This window comes from Molossus molossus, unplaced genomic scaffold (assembly GCF_014108415.1).
Source record: "Molossus molossus isolate mMolMol1 unplaced genomic scaffold, mMolMol1.p scaffold_m16_p_9, whole genome shotgun sequence".
Classification (NCBI taxonomy): domain Eukaryota; kingdom Metazoa; phylum Chordata; class Mammalia; order Chiroptera; family Molossidae; genus Molossus; species Molossus molossus.
Window position 1 is genome coordinate 31773898 of NW_023425403.1, and position 20796 is coordinate 31794693.

The 20796-nt window shown below is 36.3% G+C and overlaps 1 protein-coding gene across 3 annotated transcripts in view; it reads right to left on the minus strand.

Moving 5' to 3' along the window:
- Window positions 1-20796, minus strand: part of EDNRB (endothelin receptor type B) — a 132802-nt gene that overhangs the window by 59454 nt on the left and 52552 nt on the right. The gene's annotated exons all lie outside the window — the stretch shown is intronic.

Here is a 20796-nt window from a genome sequence, read left to right on the forward strand (position 1 = left end):
AGAGAACAGATGTAAGAGTCAATTCATAGAGAAAAAAAAAGTTGTTTCCAACTTTCCCTTAAATAGGCTTTAAGTAAAAAAATATATGAACACCCTTTTTAATGTGCAGTATTTTTTAAAGAAACTTCACATCATGGAGCGTTTCACACCTACACAAAAGCAGATAGATTATAAATCCCAGGGCATCCATCACCCTACATCAACACATAATCAATCCTCCCCCTATCTCTAGTCTCATCTACTTCACCTTACTTTTTAGGCATCTGTTGCCATGCTAATATTTAACAGTGGTCACAACAAATTTTATTAAACTTTTAATAAAGTTGTATTTCTATTATAGTGTGGAATTTATCAAAATTGTAAAATAAGTTTATTTTACTATAGTGCATTTGCTCATTTTAAATAAAAATTTGAGATGAATAAATTGATAAATATGTAACAGTCAAAGCTAGAATATTTACTTAAAGGTGAGAAACCTTTATTTACACCTAGTGAAAATGCCTTGTAAGTGCATACCCTCAGTAAACATTTATTCAATTAATTATTAAAATGAAATTCAAGTAGTGGCTGAATTTAAACAGATAACAATATAACTACTGACCTTACCACTGATGAGACAAATAAATATAAAGAATAGCATATAATTCTTAAAAGTCATAAGAACTGCCCTGGCCAGTGTAGCTCTGTTGGTTGGACATCATCCTGTGCACAGAAAGGTCATCAGTTCAATTCCCAGTCAGGGTACACACCCAGGTTGCGGACTTGATCCTGGGTAGGGGGCATGCAGGAAGCAGCTGATCAGTGTTTTGCTCTCACATTGATGTTTCTCTCTCTCACTCTCCCTTTCCCTTCCTCTCTCTCTAAAAATCAATAAAAATATTTTTAAAAAACATAAGAACTGACAAAGAGATATATTTATTCTTAAAAAATGTTACCTTATCTCCACTTAGAGTTGAAGGCATTCTTATACTTCTTCAGCAACTAAAGGTGACTTAATGGCAAATGTAGGGCCATATCTATATTAGTTTTTTATTGCTGTCATGCTAAATTACCACAAATTTTGTGGCTTAAAATAGCATAAATTGATTATTGTATAGTAAATCACAAGTCCAACACAGGTCTAATTGTCATCAGCAGGGCTGTTTCCCTTCTGCAGGCTCTAAGAGAAAATTTTCTTGCCTTCACTTTTAAAGGCTGCTCCGATTTCTTGGCTCATGCCCCTCTTCCTCCATCTTTAAAATCAATGAACCAAATAGAATCTTTTTGAAGCTACATCTGTCTGGTTCCCTCTTCTTCCACTTCTACTTTAACGACTTATGTGATTAGATATAGGCCAATCAGATAATTTAGGATAATTTGCCATCTTAAGATCCTTAATTGTTATCATATCTATAAAGTCTCTTTAGCCATGTAAGGTTACATATTCATTGACATCAGGGATTAGGACATGGAAATCTTAGCGAGCCATTATTCTGCCTACAACTGTGTCTTTGTGATTTAAGTGAAAACTTTTTTTCCATCAATATAGACTCAGCTGTAATAATGTAATACTGATAAATCATTGAACAATGAATGCTGCCACTGAAGAGTGATTGTGTGTATTTTCTTTAAATGTGACTCTACGATTCTGTAGAAATTTTGAATCACTATCTGTTTCCTTTGAACTCTATCTTAAGTGTTTTCCACCAGCCCCACTGGAAGAATCAAGGAAATACTATACTTTGAGAACAAAAGATCTTACCATGGACTTTGAGGTTTGGAAGGCAATGGATTTACGTGATACAAGAAATAGAGTTAACAGACTGGTATGTTAGCATAGCATATTCACTGGAGTGCAAGGAGTAAACATAAGCATAAGGATAACAATTTTGACTACTTTGTTTTATCCTGAAAGTAAATGCCATGTAGTAATTTGTCATTTTACTTAGGCATCAAAGTTCTACAAAACTGAAAAGCAGCAGTGATACTTAAATTCTCTAAGCCTTATTTCCCCAGGCTGTAATTTGGGGATAGTAATATTGTCCCAGAAAGAAGTTGTGAGAATAAAGTTGTACATATAAAGGTTTCAGAGAAGCTTAAGCACATAATGATCACTCAATAAAGATTAGCTATTATTTTTATCTGCTAGTAAGAAATTCTGGATGAACTGTCTAGTAGGTACTCTTTCATGTGGCTTTATGGTTGTTCATTCGTACTCTATTATATATTTTATGGAAGAAACCCTATATTTTGGTAACCTCCATGAATAGAAAGCATATTGATCAGGAGTATTTACTTGCAACCACTGCAGTGTTGGCCCCTCAAAAGAAATCAACTTGGAGGAATATAAATGGATTCATAGGAAGGCCACCTTTTTGTTTTTACTATATTGCTTGGGTTTGTGACAAACTGTAAAAGAATTCTGAGGGGTCAATTCAGTTTTGGAAAAAAGCCAAGATCCATGTGGAGGTCATTTTATTAAATACAGCAGGCTATCAATATTTTGGACCAATGATGAAATATGAATGCTTAGTAGTGAATCTTAATCCTTTGTTATCTATTTAAATCACTCGAAAAGTGTTGGAAATACAGTTGCATACATCTCACTTCCAAAGATTTATATTTAGTTGTGTGGAGTTTTTCATCTTTAAAATTACTCACAGATGATTCAGATGCATGACCCAGAGTAAGAACCATTGCTTTAGCCTAATTCAATCAGAATCTTCATGTTAGAACATTGGCATCAGTAATTTTTAGGTCTCCCCAGGTTATTTCAAACTGCAGGCAACACTGAAAACCTCTGCTTTGTACTAAGGAGACTAAATCAGATCTGAAGATATTCTGTGAAGGTTTTGAGCAATGAGTCATCCTCAGGTGAGTGCTATGAAGAAAGAACTTTATGTAATGCAAAAGTTTATATCCTCATGTATTTTCCAAAACACCACTATCTTTTTACTTGTGTGGCTCATCTGATCTGAGCACTTCATGTGGGGTGCATTAGGGTATGGATTTACAAGATGTTGACTGCTCCTGCGGCTGAAGCACAGTAGCTGTGGTGGTAAAGCTTTGTTCAGGGAGTGGAGGTGAGGAAGAGGAAGTACATGATCCTCCACAGGTGTCCTGAATTATTGAAGGATTGAGGGAGATAAAGAGCGTGGATAATATAGCTCTTCCTATACTCAACTCTCTCCTGTCACCCTCCATTATTACTTGAAAGTCATACAGATTTGGTAGTACCTCTATGACTGGTGATTTCCTAACTTTTTTGGCTTCTGGACTGGCTCTCACGAATGGAAGGAGACAAAGGACTAACATTAGAGAAAGCAAGTAAATAAGAACTGAAATTGAAAGGAGAATTTAATAAGAGATGGACTAGTAGTGTCAGTATACCAATGATTAAGTACCCTTATTTATGTATCATGACTTCTGATCAAATGATTCTTAACCTTTCTCCTTCTGTCTTAAACCTCTCTGAGAATCTAATGAGAGCTATGGATCTCTCCTTTGAAAAAAATGCACTTGTCCACTTCTCTCAGTCTCCTTGCACTGTTAGTTGTAGCTGTGTAAAACACCAAGAGTCAGGAATTTTTGTTAACGTTTTTATTGATTTTTTTTAGCCAGAGAGAAAGGGAGAGGGGGACAGAAAAACACTGTTGAGAGAGAAACACTGATCGGCTCCTGCATGCCCCCTATTGGGGGTCAAGCCCATAACTTAGGCATGTGCCCTGACCGGAACTGAACCAGTGACCTCTTGGTGCACGAGACAACACTCAGCTAGCTGAGCTACACCAGCCTGGCAAATCAGGAATGTTTAATCTTAGTTTTTGTGAAAGGTAAGCATTAGGGATGTGTGAACATTTGATTAAAAAGACTCTTTTTATGTTTCATTTACAATATTATTTCTTGAGGAGGTTAAGAAATGTCCAAGAACATTGTTGTTTTGGTATAGGCAGAATAATCAAAACTTAGAACTAGAAAAGAAACGAGTCACATGTGGGGAGAAGACAGGGATAAGAGTGACTAGAGAACTGAATGGAGCCTTAGTAAATGTAATTGTGTTACTATCCAGAACTCTAGGGCTTTAAAAAATGTGTTTTGAAGTTTCCAGCAACCTAAGTAACAATCAGAAGAGCAAAGACAAATTAAAAATTTCCTTCCTACACATGTTCAGACACGTTTGTGAAAAGTAGGAGCTTTAAGGGACTAGTCAGATTTTGGGTTTAAATGTGTTGAGAATATTGTGCCTGGAATCATCACACAGGTTAGGAAAACATGAGAAGGGGAAATATAAAGATCTGAATATTGACGTTGGATTCTCAAAGTGTAATCAAGTAAGCCTTTGTAGAGAAGCTAAAGAGATTGCTGATTTTAATGACTATCTAGGGCTCAGTAAGAATCTGCCCTCCAGCATTCAGGGATGGTGCACTTGGCTCAGAATCATTTTTTGACCTGCTCAGTTGGGTGGTGTTGAAGTGGTGCTCCTCCTCTGTGCCCCCCACAAAGCATTCTGTCCTTTTAATGTCGCACAAACTACAGTGTTGTGATATCAAGTGCGTGTTTTTCCCCCATTACAGTACCAGCTTCTTCCCCCTCTGTGTCTAGAGTATTGCTTAGCACATATGAATTCTCAATAAATGTGCCTGTTGAATGAAGTGAAATTGATTCACAATAGATTTTAATGACAAAATATGACTAATACTAATTCTCGCAAGCATTTTTCAAAGTGATATTACCTAGAATACACAAAATAACTAAACTCCTAAGCAACAAAATATAAATTTTAAATGAAAACATGGGAGAAATGTCCCATGAATGTCCTTTTGGATGATTTTCTCATAATCTCCTAAAAATAAAAATTGGAACTTCTTTTACGCAACTGGTCTGTCAACATAGATAAGCATAGATCTGGCTGGGCTTGTTTGGACAGAAAAATTATTTTTCTATCTCTATATTTATGTTTGCTTCTGAGAATGTCTAGCTGAACTGGTGACATTTGTGTAGTTTATTAACAGTAAGCTACATATGTATTGAAGTAGTATTATGTAACCCTAAGTGGTTTGAATTCCCAAAGGGACAGAAAATATTTTTTTGGATGACATGTCTTATTATTCAAGACTCTTAGGAAATTCTCTAAATAGTCTATTCACTAACAACCATGGATTAAAAATCCCAGTTTGTATTTTAAATGTCTTTTTTTCTTTCCAAAGAAATATTGAAATAAAGTTTAACATCTTGTTTCTTACAAGACAGGGATGCAAATGAATTTTCTTATAAATACGAGACAAGGAGATGGTGTGGTATAAAGAGTTCAAGTTTATTCTCTCCATTCATGAAACATTGTCTGAGCTCAGATAACAGATTGCTTTACAGGCGGTCATTACACTATACTAAAACAAATATTATATGATTTAAAGTCATGCTATTCTCTCTGGAATTAGAAGACCTTTATGTGGAGTAAATAGCGATAACAGCTCATTTGAATACATTTACCTCATAAATTGCTCTAAGTGTATGAACTCATTTGATATTGAGAAAATCTGGACAAGTGGGTGTTATTCACCACCCCCACCCCCAATTCACTGTTGAGAAAACTGAGTTCAAAGACTCATTTGCTCATTCATTCAACAGATATTTACTGTGTTTTTACTTTGTACCAGACAAGTGCTAGGTTCTGGGAAATAGAAAGATAAACAAGGCGGACATGTTTTTTGCCCTTATGTAATTTATATATCAGTGGTAGAGATGGTAAATAAATGAGAAAATAAAAATAATTATAAGTTTTATTAAGAACTATGAAGGAAACAAGGAATGCATGCTAGGGGCATGAAGGGGAGTAGAATACGATATTAAATAGGGCAATGAGCTGAGGCCTTTGGTCACACAGGAAGCAGCCTTCACTCACCCTTCCACAATTTGGGACATCCTTGGAGTTACTACAGCCCTTGGTGTTATGAAGCAGCACCTCACTGGTCCCAAGTAGGAGAGTGTGACACCTGTTTCATTAGAAACACTGAGTTCCATTTCAACCCTGTGGTACCAGAGCCCTGCTGATTATACATCAGCAACATAATTGGACCTTCTATGTCATTACCTAGAATGTAATGGCATTACCTCTCTTTTTTAATATCACATTTCATATGACATTTTTTATATTACAGGACTATTTTAAGGTAAGTGAGAATAAGAGATAAGGTGTTTATCTCAAAAGTTAATTCTATAGCCAGGTCTATTATGGTTCAACTGAAAGACTAGGAGCTAAATTTGCATGCTCAAGATAGCTGTTTTGCTAAGACCATTTATTCTTTCCCAACAGAACTTGGAAAGCAGCTGAGCAAAGTGCAATTCCACTTTTTCTAGAGGGTTGTTATAACGACAAGAGTTCAGTACAATATGTCTATTTACTTGTCCCAATGCTTGGTTACCTCCCTTGTGACCCTGTGGTGCCTGAGGTAATGCATTCTGCATGGTAGCTTGGGTCTGAGAAGGTTCTAAGAACTGTTGACAATTATGCATTGTGTTTCATTATTTATCACACTGGGGTAACGTGAATCTCTCTGATGTCCACTGAAGCCTGATCTGAGGCCCCTGTTCACAAGGAAAGTCATGAGGAACCCTTATCCCGCTTTCAAAGCCTCCATCCCCACCTCTACCATTTCCATTTTATTCAACAAGGAAAAAAGGAGTAGTTTTTATGACTGAAAACTACCAACTTGTTTCCAAGAGTTTGACTCTTTTAACCTAGTGCATTTTCTGTAGATAATATACCTCATGTTATCAGAAATTTGGGATATTTGCTCTGGAAAATTTTAACAACTTCAAAGTGTAACTGAGCAGCCAGAAATTCTTCTGAGGTCAGCTGCATTCCACCAGCACCAGAAGCCTGCATATATCTGGTGTTGTAAATAAATAAGGGACGTGATGTTTTAAAATGTCTGAAAAAAATGTGGTTTTCCTTGACCTGTGCAAAATCAATTGGAATGTTTCTCTAACATTTCCACTTGCCTTTTCAAGCTATGAATTAAGGTCAAGTTCCAAGACTTTTCAGGAATTGATGCCTCCATTATTTAGTGGGTTTGTGCACCTCATTAAGATTATTTGATGTGGCAGAAGAGGGGAGACCAACACCCCCAGGAAGGGACCATCTGCCCTGCTTTTCTTCCAGATCAGGCCTTTGAGCACCAAGACCTTCCCCCAACAGAGGAGTTCACATGGCCTGTGGTTGGCGGCACAGTAGGAGGCATTCTCTCCTTCCCCACAGAAGAACAGAATAAAGATTACTGAGCAGGACAAAAAAAAGATGATTTGATATGGAAGTTTAGGAAAGAACATTAGCTTTATTTAAAACTCTTCTAAAATTGATACCAGAACAAAATTGTTTTTATACGCATACTCATTGAGTTTGAGTGGTTTAAACCAAAGAGAGCTGGAAATTCTAGGTCCACTGAAAAACAAGAAATGTCAAATGTAAGAAATAAACAAAGATTCTAGAATATTCCAGTTACTTGGTAATGGGCTGTGGAGTGTATTCCCATAAGTGTCATTGGCTGTGGGGTTGTGGGTTACTCCTCAGTACCAGGGACCAGAGGAGGAGTGCCCTGTTGAGGCAGAAGGAGGGCAACAGAGCCTGGGTTTGGGTCAGACAGGAGAAGGGAGGCAGGTGGCTGTCACATTAGGTGGCCACAGAGTGAGCTGCTAAGATGGAGTGTTGGAGCTACATCTGAGAAATATACAAGGCTGTGTCACCAGGACAGACCAGGATGCCTTGAGGAGTCTTCCTGCACTTTTGCTGCCCCTATAGTCCATTCCCCACACCCTGGCCAAGGAGGCCAAATACATATCTGTCAGTTCAATTTATTTCCTTGTTTAAGACTTTCCACTGTCTTCCAGTAACTGAATAAAATCCAAATATATTTCTAAATATAATTTGGAAGATAAATGCCAAATAAATTCCTAACTCTTTGCCACTGCCTAAAGGGATCTAAATCCATCCTGTGAGCTTTCCCAGCTCCTTTCCTACTCTCCCCTGACAGACCCAGCCACACTGACCTTACCAATCCTTGAACAGGTCAAACTTAATCCTTCCTTGGGACATCTCTGTCTTGCTGGACTACTTTCTATACCCCCAGGCCAAAAAGCACTACTCAGATTTTTTATTGTATTGATCCTCAACTTCACTAAGGTCTCTCTTCTCACATCTTCTGCCTAAAGAGGGCATCACTATGATACTATCTAAAGTCATCACTCTACCCTTAGCTCCCCATTTCTTTATACCAATACATTTGTTTTCAGTTTTATCACTTCTTGATATTATAGCATATATTTATTACTATGACTCTTTCTTAACTCTACTGTTCAAATCTGTAGACTGAATTCCTAAAACAGTGTCTGGCACATGGTAGGTTCTGGATAGATATTCAGTGACTTACTGAGGGAATGGTTATCTGGTATAAATGATAAGGGGAAGCAATATGATAATTTTGGGCCATGACATTTGTAGTAAAAACAGTCATAAGAAATAAGATAAGTAATGAGATGTAGAACAAGAAAAATGGTTCAAAAAACTAAATTGAAAGTGTAAGTGAGTTTTGGAGATGGCTAGAGACCCATAGATTATGGCCCCTCAGAGTCAAGGTGAGAGACCCCATCTAAGACTTGCACAGTGCCTGGTCCAGCTACAGTTTTGTTTTGTTATTCTTGAAACATTGCAATGCACTTACTTTGCTCACATGAAAATCCATTTGTTCTATGTATCCCAAGGTAAAAATAAAAAGGTGTGTCTTTTATAATTTTGGTTAAATTTGGAGAATATCATATGTTTGGGGTCTTTCTAAATTCCTATGCAATTGTTTTCCAAAAGTAAAGTGGGAGAGAGAGAGAGAGAGAGAGAGAGAGAGAGAGAGAGAGAGATGAATTTTATTTTTCTTCTTTGATCAGCAGGAAAAGATGAATTCCAGAAACAGTGTTTGGAGAGCACTGGAAGCCGGATGTGCAGAAGCTGAGAGCGGATACGTGCCAATGACTGCTTTCTCTGACAAGGTGGCAGAGTGGCAAAGATGACTACTGACGATGAAACTCCAGTAAGAAGATGACAAACGAGCAGAAAACCTGATTCAGCAAATCCTGAGGTTTGACATTTTTCTTTCAAACAGAACTAATAAGTGGGATAATATAGTAGAAAATGAGTAGGAAAAAGATAAAAATATATGATTCTACTTATCAAGAGTTTTCATTATATACCTTTCTTTTAGTTATATTTTAAGATAAAATCATTATTATTTTAAATCATAAAGCAATGTACATTTAGAAATTGGAACAGTCGATAATCAATGAAATATATTAATGACTTTAACTTGAACATTTTGGGGGTTTAATTAACTTTAAATAAATGAGTAGAAAATCTGTGGGCAAGGGGGACTTTCTTGTGGTTTGTGCCACTTTTGAGAAACATGCCACAGGTGACTCATCATAGGGAAAAGAATTGGTTAGAGATCAAAAGGAAAATTAGTAAAGTAAAGGTAAATACTGGTGAGATTTATATGGAAAGTTATGAGCTAAAAGCAATAGGAGAAAACCTATGTACTACATTTGCCACACAGGAGAGCGTGAATGTGTTTGATGAACTAGAGGTTAAGTAGTTTCTGAGAACTTTTATTTATTTATTTTATTTATCTATGTTTTAAACTTACCTTTATTGTTGAATGTATTGTAGATGGTCCTCTTTTTCCCTCCCTTAACCCCCTCCTGCCCAATGCCACCGCCTTCCTGCTTTCCCCACACTATTGTCTGTGTCCATTGGTTATGCCTGTATGCATATAAGTTCTTTGGTTTCTATCTTCCTACCCCACCTCCCCCTTTCCCTTTGAGGTTCATCAATCTAACAACCAGTTTGTTCTTCTCTTCATCTTTTTCACCCAACTTCCTTCCCATCTGGAAACCAACAGAAAGTTCTTCGTATCTATCAGTCTGTTTCTGTTCTGCCTGCTCATTTTGTTTGTAAATTCAATTGTTGATAGATATGTGTCTATTGCCATTTTATTATTCATATTTTTTTATCTTTTTGTTCAAGAAGACCTGTCAATATTTCATATAATAGTAGTTTGGTGGTGATAAACTCGTTTAGCTTTTCCTTGTCTGGAAAAGGAAATTCTAAATGACAGCTTTATATGGCCATCAATTCTAAATGATAGCTTTGCAGAATAGAGTAATCTTGGTTGTAGGTCCTTGCTTTTCATCACTCTGAATATTTCTTGCCACTCTCACCTGGCCTGCAAAGTTTCTTTTGAGAAATCAACTGACAGCTTTATGGGAGCTCCATTGTAGGTAACTAGTTGCTTTCTTCTTGCTGCTTTTAAGATTCTCTCTTTGTCTTTAACCTTTGGCATTTTGATGATGATGTGTCTTGGTGTGGACCTCTTTGGGTTCATCTTGTTTGGAACTCTGTACTTCCTAGACTTGTATGTCTGTTTCCTTCACCAAGTTAGGGAAGTTTTCTGTCACTATTTTTTCAAATAGGTTTCCAATTTCTTGCCTTTTCTCTTCTTCTTCTGGCACACCCATAATACAAATGTTGGTATGCTTGAAGTTGTTTCACAGGCTCCTTATACTGTTCTAATTTTTTTGGATTCTATTTTCTTTTTGTTGTTCTGATTGTTTGTGTTTTGCTTCCTTATATTCCAAATCAATGGTTTGCTTCTTGGCTTTACCTACTCTACTAATGATTCTCTGTAAATTATTCTTTATTTCAGTTAGTGCATCCTTCATTTCTGACTGGTTTTTTATTATGCTCCTGAGGCCCTCACTAAGTTCATCAAGCATCCTTATAAGCAGTGTTTTGAACTCTGAATCTGTTAGATTGCTTATCTCCATTTCATTTAGTTCTTTTCTTGGAGTTTTGTTCTGTTCTTTCCTTTGGGACATGTTTCTTTGTCTCCTCATTTTGGCTGCCTCCTGTGTTTGTTTCTATGTATTAGGTGGAGTTGCTATGTCCCTTAGACTTCCTAGGGGTGGCCTGTTGCAGTTGGTGTCCTGTAGGGTCCAGTGGCACAACCTTCCTGATCATCCAGCTGGGACCTTGAGGTACACCCCTAGTGTGCACTTTACACCCTTCTGCTGTAAATGAGTCTTGATTGCTGTTGGCACATCAATGGGGGTGAGGTGGTTACTCAGGCTGGATGAGCTGCAAGGGCTTGCTGTGCCCACTAACCATCGACCTCTGACTATCTTGGATGATCAGCTGTGCAGGTGCCCACCACACAGAGCAAGACTTATTTCAGCAGTGCTCTGGTAACCCCTGAGTCCATTCCTTGAGTGTGTCACTTGTGGAGATGGTAGGGGGTGGTGCTTTGACATGGTCTGAAGCTGTTCACTGGGTGTGCTGGCTTTGGGGCAAGGACAGCCACTGCCTGTGTTCTACCCAGGGTCACCAGGCATAAGCTACAAAGAGATCTGCTTATAGCTGTTTCTTGTGCTGGGTTTGGAGGTGCCCAGGCAAAGCCAAGCTGTGGACCAAGGCTGGCTGCTTCTAGTGCTGGGCCTGGAGCAACATAGTGAGAGGTATGGGGCTCTCTGAGACCAGATGCTGCTTGTTTGAGAGAATTGTGGAAAATCTGAAGCAGGATCCAAGACAGGCTAATCCTATGGAAAAGTCACTGGAAACAGCTTGGGTGGGCCTGAAAGTGGGTAGGGCAGGGTCTCAGGGCAGGGCAAACCATGTGAGCCAGGTTGCTGGAGTCCCAGATATGGCTGCTGTCTGCCAGCTCTGTGGGGGAAAGGCTTGTCAAAGGAACAATGGCCTCTACCAGCATGTCTGCCCTGGAGAAAGCTGCCTCTCCAGTCCTTGCCTCGATGCTGAACAACTCAGTTCTTCCTTGTATGTCTCTGGCGCCTTTCTTTAAAAAAAAAAATTATTATTTATTTATTTTTTTATTGATTTGAGAGAAAGAGGAAGTGAGAGGGAGAGAGTGAGAGAAACATTAATGAGAGAGAACATCGATTTCTGGTGCCTTTCAACCTGTCTCCCCTATGCTGGAGCCTGGAGGGTACGAGTCCTTTAAGAGGAGCTGCCTGGGGCTCCAGAAGCCTCAGCCTTCCTCAGCCCCAGATCCCACTAGTTTTTACAGTCAGAAGTTACGGGGACTTCTCTTCCTGGCACTGGAATCCTGAGCTGGGCACCTGGTGTGGGATGGGGACCCCCTCACTCCTCAGGGAGAACATTCACAGCTGAGGTGTCTCTCCTGATTTTTATCCATCACATGTGTGTGAGGGGGAGGGAGGACCAGCCCGCCAATGCCTCTGCCCCTCCTACCAGTCTCTGGCTGCTTCTTTAATCTCATAGTTGTAGGACTTCCATTCAGCTTGATTTCAGGTGGTTCTGAATGATGGTTGTTCTGTAGTTTAGTTGTAATTTTGATCTCTATTTATTTATTTTTAACTTTATTTTTAATGTTGACACTATTACAGATGTCCCTATTTCCCCCTCTTTGCCCACCTCCAGCCAGCCCCAGACCCTCCCTTCCCTCTGGCCATTATCACACTGTTGTCTGTGTCTAGGGGTTATACATATATGTTCTTTGGCTAATCCCTTCACCTTCTTTCATCCAGTTTCCTTCTCCCCTGTTCCCTCTGACTGCTGTCAGTCTGTTTGATGTATCCATGCCTCTGTTTCTATTTTGTTCATCAGTTAATTTTGTTTAATAGATTCCACATATTAGTGAAATCATGTGGTTTGTCTTCCTCTGTCTCATTTCACTTAGCATAATAATCTTCAGGTCCATCCATGCTGTCACAAAAGCTAATATTTCCTTCTTTTTTATGGCTGCACAGTATCTCATTTTGTAAATGTACCACAGCTTTTTTATCCACTGGTGAGTGGATAAAACTGATGAGCACTTGGGCTATTTTCAGATTATAGCTATTGTAAAAAGTACTGCAATGAACATAGGGGTGCATATGTACTTTTGAACTGGTGTTTCAAGATTCTTAGGATATTTTGCAGAAGTGGAATTGCTGGGTCATAAGGCAGCTCCATTTTTAATATTTTGAAGAGGCTCCATACTGTTTTCCACAGTGGTTGTACCAGTCTGCATTCCCACCAGTAATATACTGGGGTTCCCTTTTCTCCATATCTTCACCAGCACTTGTTGTTTGATGATTTGTTGATGGCAGCCATTCTGGCAGGTGTGAGGTGATATCTCATTGTGGTTTTAATTTGCATTTCTCTGATAATTAGTGACATTGAGCATTTTTTCATATGTCTATTGACCATCTGTATGACCTCTTTGGAGAAGGGTCTATTCAGGTCTTTTGTCCGTTGTTTTAATTGGGTTGTTTGTCTTTCTGGTATTGAATTGTATAACTTCTTTATATATTTTGCAAATTATCCCCTTATCAGATGTATCATTGGCAAATATGTCCTCCCATACAGTGGATTCCCCCTTTGTTTTGTTGATGGTTTCTTTTGCTGTGCAGAATCCTTTTAGTTTGATGTAATCCCCCTTGTTTATTTTTCCCTTTGTTTCCCTTGTCCTAGGCAATATATATATATATTGCTTCTAGAGGTGTCTAGGACTTCACTGCCTGCTTTCTTCTAGGACTTTTATGGTTTTGCCACTTACATTTAAGTATTTATTCATTTTGAGTTTATTCTTGTGTATGGTGTAAGTTGGTGCTCTAGTTTCATTTTTTGGAATGTATCTGTCCAATTTTCCCAACATCATTTATTGAAGAGACTGTTTTTACTCCAATGTATGCTCTTGTCTCCTTTGTCAAAAAGTAATTGACCCTGGCTTATGTGGCTCAGTGGATTGAGTGTCGTCACATGGACTGAGAGATCCTGGTTCGATTCCCGCTCAAGGCACATGCCCAGATTGCAGGCTCTACTCCCAGTCGGAGGATGTGCAGGAGACAGCTGATAGACTCTTCTCTCTGAAATTGATGTTTCTCTCTCTCTCTTCCTTCCTCTTTCTCTAAAAAAATCAATAAAAACATATAAAAATTAATTGATTATAAAGGTATGGTTGATTTCTGGGCTCTGTTCTATTCCATCGATCTACATGACTATTCTTGTACCAGGCTGTTTTGATTACAATAGCCTTGTAGAATAGTTTGATATTAGGTATTGTGATCCCTTCAACTTTGTTCTTCTTTCTCAAGATTGCTGAGACTATTCAGTCTTTTTTGGTTCCATATAAATTTTTGGAATATTTGTTCTACAACTGTGAAATATGTCATTGGTATTTAAAAATAGGAATTGCTTTGAATCTATAGATTGCTTTGGGTAGTATGGGCATTTTAATGATGTTAACTCTTCCAAACCATGAACACGGTAAATGCTTATTAATATCTTTCTCAATTTTTTTCTTCAATATCCTACACTTTTCTGAGTATAGGTCTTTTATCTCCTTGGTTAAGTTTATTCCTAGGTACCTTATTTTTTGTTGTTGTTGCAATAGTAAATGTGATTGTTTTCTTAGTTTCTCTTTCTGATAGTTCATTATTGTTGTATAAATATACCACAAATATCTGGATATTAATTTTGTATCCTGCTACTTTGCTGAATTCATTTATTAGATCTACTATTTTTTAGGTGGAATTTTTAGCTTTTTCTATGTACAGTATTATGTCATCTGCCAATAATGACAGTTTTACTTCTTTCATTCCAATTTGAATGGCTTTTATTTCTTCTTCTTGTCTGATCCCTGTTACTAAGACATTCAGTACTATGTTGAATAAGAGTGGTGAAAGAAGACATCCTGTCTTATTTCTGATCTTAAGGGAAACACTTTTAGTTTTTTTCCCATTGAATATAAAGTTGACTTTAGGTTTTTCATATATGGCCTTTATTATGTTAAGGTGTTATCCTTCTGTTCCCATGTTGCTGAGAGTTTTTATCATAAATGGGTGCTGAATCTTATCATTGCTTTTTCTGCATTTATTAATATGATCATGTGATTTTTATCTTTCATTTTGTTTATGTAACGTATCACATTTATTGATTTGTGAATATCATACCAACTTTGCATTCCCGGAATAAATTCCATTTAATATCATGGTGTATGATATTTTTAATGTATCGCTGGATTCAGTTTGCTAATATTTATCTTGTTGAGAATTTTAGCATCTATGTTCATTAAGGTTATTGATCTATACTTTTTCTTTCTTTCTTTTTCAGTTCTTTATCTGGTTTTGGAATGAGGATAATGCTGGCCCATAAACAGAGCTTGGAAGTCTTCTCCTCTCTTGAATTTTTTGGAATAGTTTAAGGATAAGTGTTAGTTCTTCTTTGAGTGTTTGGAAAATTCACCTGTGAAGCCATTCAGTACAGGAGTTTTGTTTGTTGGGAGTTTTTTTTTTTTTTTTTTTTTTTTATTACTGATTCAATTTCATTAGTTATAATTGGTCTATTCAGGTTTTCTGATTCTTCCTGATTCAGTTTTAGAAGATTGCATATTTCTAGGAATTTATTCATTCTGCCCTGTTTTTTCCAATTTGTTAGCATATAGTTGTTCATAGTATTTTCTTACAATCCTTTGTATTACGGGATGTCAGTTGTTACTTCTCTTTCATTTCTGATTTTATTTACTTGTGTCCTCTCTCTTTTTTTACTTGATGAATCTGGTTAAAGGTTTATCAATCTTGTTTATCTTTTCAGGGAATGAGTTTTTTGTTTCCCTTATCTTTTGGTTTTTTGGTTTTTTGTTTTTTTTTAGTCTTTATTTTATTTACTTCTGCATTGATCCTTATCATTTCCTTCCTTCTACTTATTTTGGGATTTGGTTTTTGTTCTTTTTCTAGTTCTTTTAAGTGTAGGGCTATATTGTTTATTTGAGATTTTACTTGCTTCTTGAGGTAGGCCTATCTATAAATGCTATGAACTTCCCTCTGTGGACTGCTTTTGCTGTGTTCCATAGATTTTGCACTGTTGTGTATTCATTTTCCTTTGTTTCCAGGTAATTTTTGATCTCATTGTTAACCTGTTTATTGTTTATTAACATGGCATTTAACCTCCATGTGTTTGAATGTTTTTGAGTGTTTTTATTGTAATTAATTTCTAGTTTCATGCCATTGTGATCCTAGAAGATGCTTGATATGATTTCAATCTTCTTGAATTTGTAGAGACCTAGTTTGTGCCCTGACATGTGGCTTATCTTTGAGAATGTTACATGTGCACTTGAGAAGAATGTGAATTCTGCTGCTTTGGGACAAAATGTAAATATCAATTAGATCCATCTGATCTTGTGAGTCATTTAAGGTTGCTGTGTCCTTGTTGATTTTTTTTTCTCTTCAAGATCTATCCATTGATGACAGTGGAGTGCTAAAATCTCTTATTATGACTGTATTGCTGTGTCTAACTTAAAGTCCACCATGATTTTCTTTATGCACTCCTATGTTGAGTGCATATACATTTACACTCTTGTTGGATTGATCTCTTTAGCATAATGTAGTGACCTTATTTATCTCTTGTTATGGCCTTTGTTTGAAAGTCTATTTTGTCTAATATGAGTATTGTTACCCTAGCTTTTTCGTTTGTTTGTTGACATATTTTTCCCCATCCTTTCACTTTCAGCCTGTGTGTAGCTTTTGTTCTGAGTTGTATCTCTTGTAGACAGCATATATATGGAGCACCTTTTCTTATTTATTCAGCTACCTTATATCTTTTTATTGGAGCATGTAATCCATTTACATTTAAGGTTATTATTGATAGGTACTTATTTATTGCCATTTTTTTTTTTTATTTGTACCTATGTTCCCCCCTCTCTCTCTGTTTCTTCTTATTCTTAAAGCAGTCCCTTTTAAATCCATGCACTTTGTGACGTTCCAGAATGACTCAGCATGGGAAACTTTGTCAGTGTAAGCATGCAGGGAGTTTTGTGAGAGGCAAAACCCTTCCTGCTTCTAAGCTTCAGGGGAGAAAACAATGACTGTGGCAGATATTTGCTCTCTGAACTGGTGAGAACAAAAATGTTCTGAAAGAAAAAATAAAGAGGGGCTTTAGTGAAGAAAATCATATTATAGTCAGCTATTTTGTCAGGGAAAAATTCTAGAACATCTTTAATGATATGAATTATCACCATAGATTATGGAAGACTGTACACAGACATCTAAGACTACCTGGCATGATTGGAATATAAAACTATTTAACAGTGTAATGAAATATCAGGAGTTTTGGAGCCTGGCAGCCAGGGTTTGAATCCCAGACCTACCACTTGCTAGTTGTCATTGAAGTATAACATACATACAAAGAAACTGCATAAATAATGGTACAACTCAGTGATTTTTTTTTTTTTTTTTTACAAAATAAATATATCCATGTAATTACCACACACTTAAATTGAGAATCAGAATATTACAAATATTTTAGAAAAGCCCCTCGCACTCACTTCCCATTACTGCCCCCTAGGCTAAACACTGTCCTGATTTCTAACACCACAGATTCATTTTGACTGCTTCATCAGAACTCTATATGAATAGAATCATTCAATATGTATTTGTTTATACTTGGTTTCTTTTGCTCAACATTGTTTATATGACTCATTCATCTTGCTGTGTCTAGCCATAACCTATTGGTCTTCATTGCCTAATTATATTTTATTGCATACATTACTAGAATTTGTATACTCTACACTTGATGGGTATCTGGGCTGTTTCTAGGTTTTGGTTTGTCTCAAGAGTATTGCTAGGCACATTCTTATGCATTTTTGTGTGTATGTGTGAATATCTGAATGTAAGTGCATTCGTTTGCTAATGCTGCCATAACAAAATAGCACAGAGTGGGTAGCCTAAACAACAAAAATTTATTTTCTCACAGTTCTGGAGGTTGAAGTGTAAGATCTAGGTGTCAGCAAGTTTGGTTTCACTAGAGGCCTCTCTCCTTGACTTGCCAGCAACTGCCTCCTTGCTGTGTCCTCAAGTGGCCTTTCTTTTGTATGTACACTCCTGGGGTTTCTTCCTCTTCTTATGAGGACTCCAGTCCTGGATTAGGCCCCATCTTTGTAACAAAATTTAATATAAATTACTTCCTTAAAGGCACTATCTCCAAATACAGTCACTTAGGTGGTTGGGACTTCAACATATAAATTTAGGGTGGAGGGAACACAATTTAGTTCATAATAGCATTTATGTAGGTTGTATACTTAGAAGTAGATGCTAGGCTATTACCTATGAGTAAATTAAGGTTAGTAGATACTATAGCTTTCCCAGTTGTTTGAACTGATTTGCATTCCTAACAGCAATATATGAGAGTTCCAGCTCCTTCATGATCTTAGTAAATACCATATTGTTGTATTCATTTTAGTTATTTTTTGGTGAGTATATAAATAGCATACAGGTGATAGTTTAATTAGCCTTCCCTTGATGATCATTGAAGATGAATATCTTTCATATATTTGTTAGCCACTTGGATATTTTTATTTGTAAAATGTCTGTTTAAGACTTTTGAGCATTTTTTAATGTCATTATCTGCAATTTTCTTATTGGTTTATAGTTCTTATATACCCTGGAAATTTTTTGTTTAATATATGTCTAACAAATTTATCCTGTCATATTTTACTTTAACATTTAGATCTTCTTAACATCCAGACTAATTTTTGTGTATTGTATGTGGTTGGAGATGGGGTTATAGTTCACCTTTATATATAAAAATTTATATATGTGTATATATATTCAACCGACTCAAAACCATTTATTAAAAAACATTCTTTCTCCACTGCACTGCATTTTCACCCTTGTTATAAATCAGGTGACAGTTTAATTATGGGTCAGTTTCTGGGTGTGCTCTTCCTTTTCACTGGCATATATATTTATCCTTGAGGCAATATCACACTGCCTTAAATACTATAGCTTTATAACAAGGCTTGATTTTTTACAGTAATCTTTGTCAAGAGCTACTCATGGCCCTTTACATTTTCAAACAGATTTTAGAATTTGCTTGTCAATTTCCATTAAAGACCTAATTTTGGTTAGAATTTATAGATACATTTATAGATAAAAATAATATTTTATTTGTTGAACTAATATGGTATATTCCATTATTTATTTAAACTTTTTTTTAATTTATATCAGTATTTTTTAGTTTCCTGTGTAAGGGGTCTTACACACCTTTCATTAGACTTATTTCTAAACATTTTATGATTTTTAAAATGTTATTATAAACTAGTCTAGCAGATTATGATATTTCCATCCATGCCTCTACATATAATATTTTGAGAATTTTAATGATATTGATCCAAAGATGATCTAGGCAAATCACTAATTTTCAAGTAGTGTCTGTATTCAGTCCTTAATACATGTATTTATTAAATAACTATTTATTGCATGCCTCTTGTACACTAGACACAGTACTCAATGCTAAGCACACAAAAATAAGACAGTCTTTCATCTAAAGTGGTTAAAAATATATGGTTAAACACATAATAATACAGGATGATAAGCTATAATAGAGGAAGTTACAAAGTATTATAGAAGTACTGAGGAGATGCAACTACTACGAAACAAAAATGATACTGAAGGATTATCAGACTAATCACAAAACCATATTGAGAAATAGTATCACAAATAACTCAATCACTTCACAGTGCAACAGTAAATGCAAAGTAGAATACTTGAGTAAATGGAAGGACATTTAAACTTTCAGTTGTACCAAATAAAGGAAAAAGTATAGAAACTTTGCATAGAATCATATCACACCAAGTTAGTGCCATGTTAAACTCAAACAAGAAGGTTGGAGCTTGGGAGTACTGTGTGATCAGTGTGACCTTGATTGAAGGTGTTTACAAGAGTAAGGGCCATAAACATAAGTACAACCAGTGATCTCCTCCGGGTGGGGCCACAGTAAGAGGGGCCTGTTTAGGTCACTAGGAAGAATTTATCTGAAAGCACTGGATGGAAACTGAGACCAACAGTAACCTGTTAGGAGTACAGGCTAATTTAATTTATATGTCCATATCATACACTAAGAGAAGATATGTTGCCACTGACATTGGCAATCGACATTGAAGCAAATGCAAGAACAATGAAAGTACAAAGGTTTGAGTAGTCAGGGTTTTGAGCTCTGGAGAGTCTGAAAAGCATATTTAATCTAAACCAGAGATAAATAGATATAGTGGAAGGAGCTTTAAACTGGTAGCCATAACTAGTCTTAGTTCTCACAAATTACTAGCATTGTTGTATTTTTAAGCTCCTTAACCTCTCTGACTCTGTTTCCTAACCAGTATAGCTCAAATTATTTGATGTGAGAGCCCTTTTAAATGACAAGATACTATATAAGTGTAAGAGATAGTGGTTTAACACTTTCGTGGTATCACTAAACTTATATAATAACCTTCTAGTGACTACCACTTATAGCAACAGTTCTCAAACTTTTAGGTCTTGGGAGTTCTTTACACTCTTAAAATATTGACCCTAAAGATCTTTTGGTGGTATGGGTTATGTCTATGGGATACGGTGTTTCAGGAAATAAAACTGAGAACAATTTTATAAATACAGGGTGGGGCAAAAGTAGGTTTATAGTTGTAAGTATACAACACATGGAATTTATTCTTGTATTATTATTTATTAATGATTGTATTCTTTTCCATACTAAGAGCTATAAATGTACTCTTGCCCCATCCTGTGTTCATTTATTTAAGATAAAAATAACTCAGTATGTGATAGGATAAATAACATAAAATAACTATATTTCAAAGGAATTTTTTCAAAATTTTATTTTTGAAAAATAAATTGTGGCATTGTTTTGCATTTTACATATGGAAAATATGTATGGCTTAATGAAGACTATTGGATTCTCATATTTGCTTCTGCATTCAGTCTGTTGAAATAGGT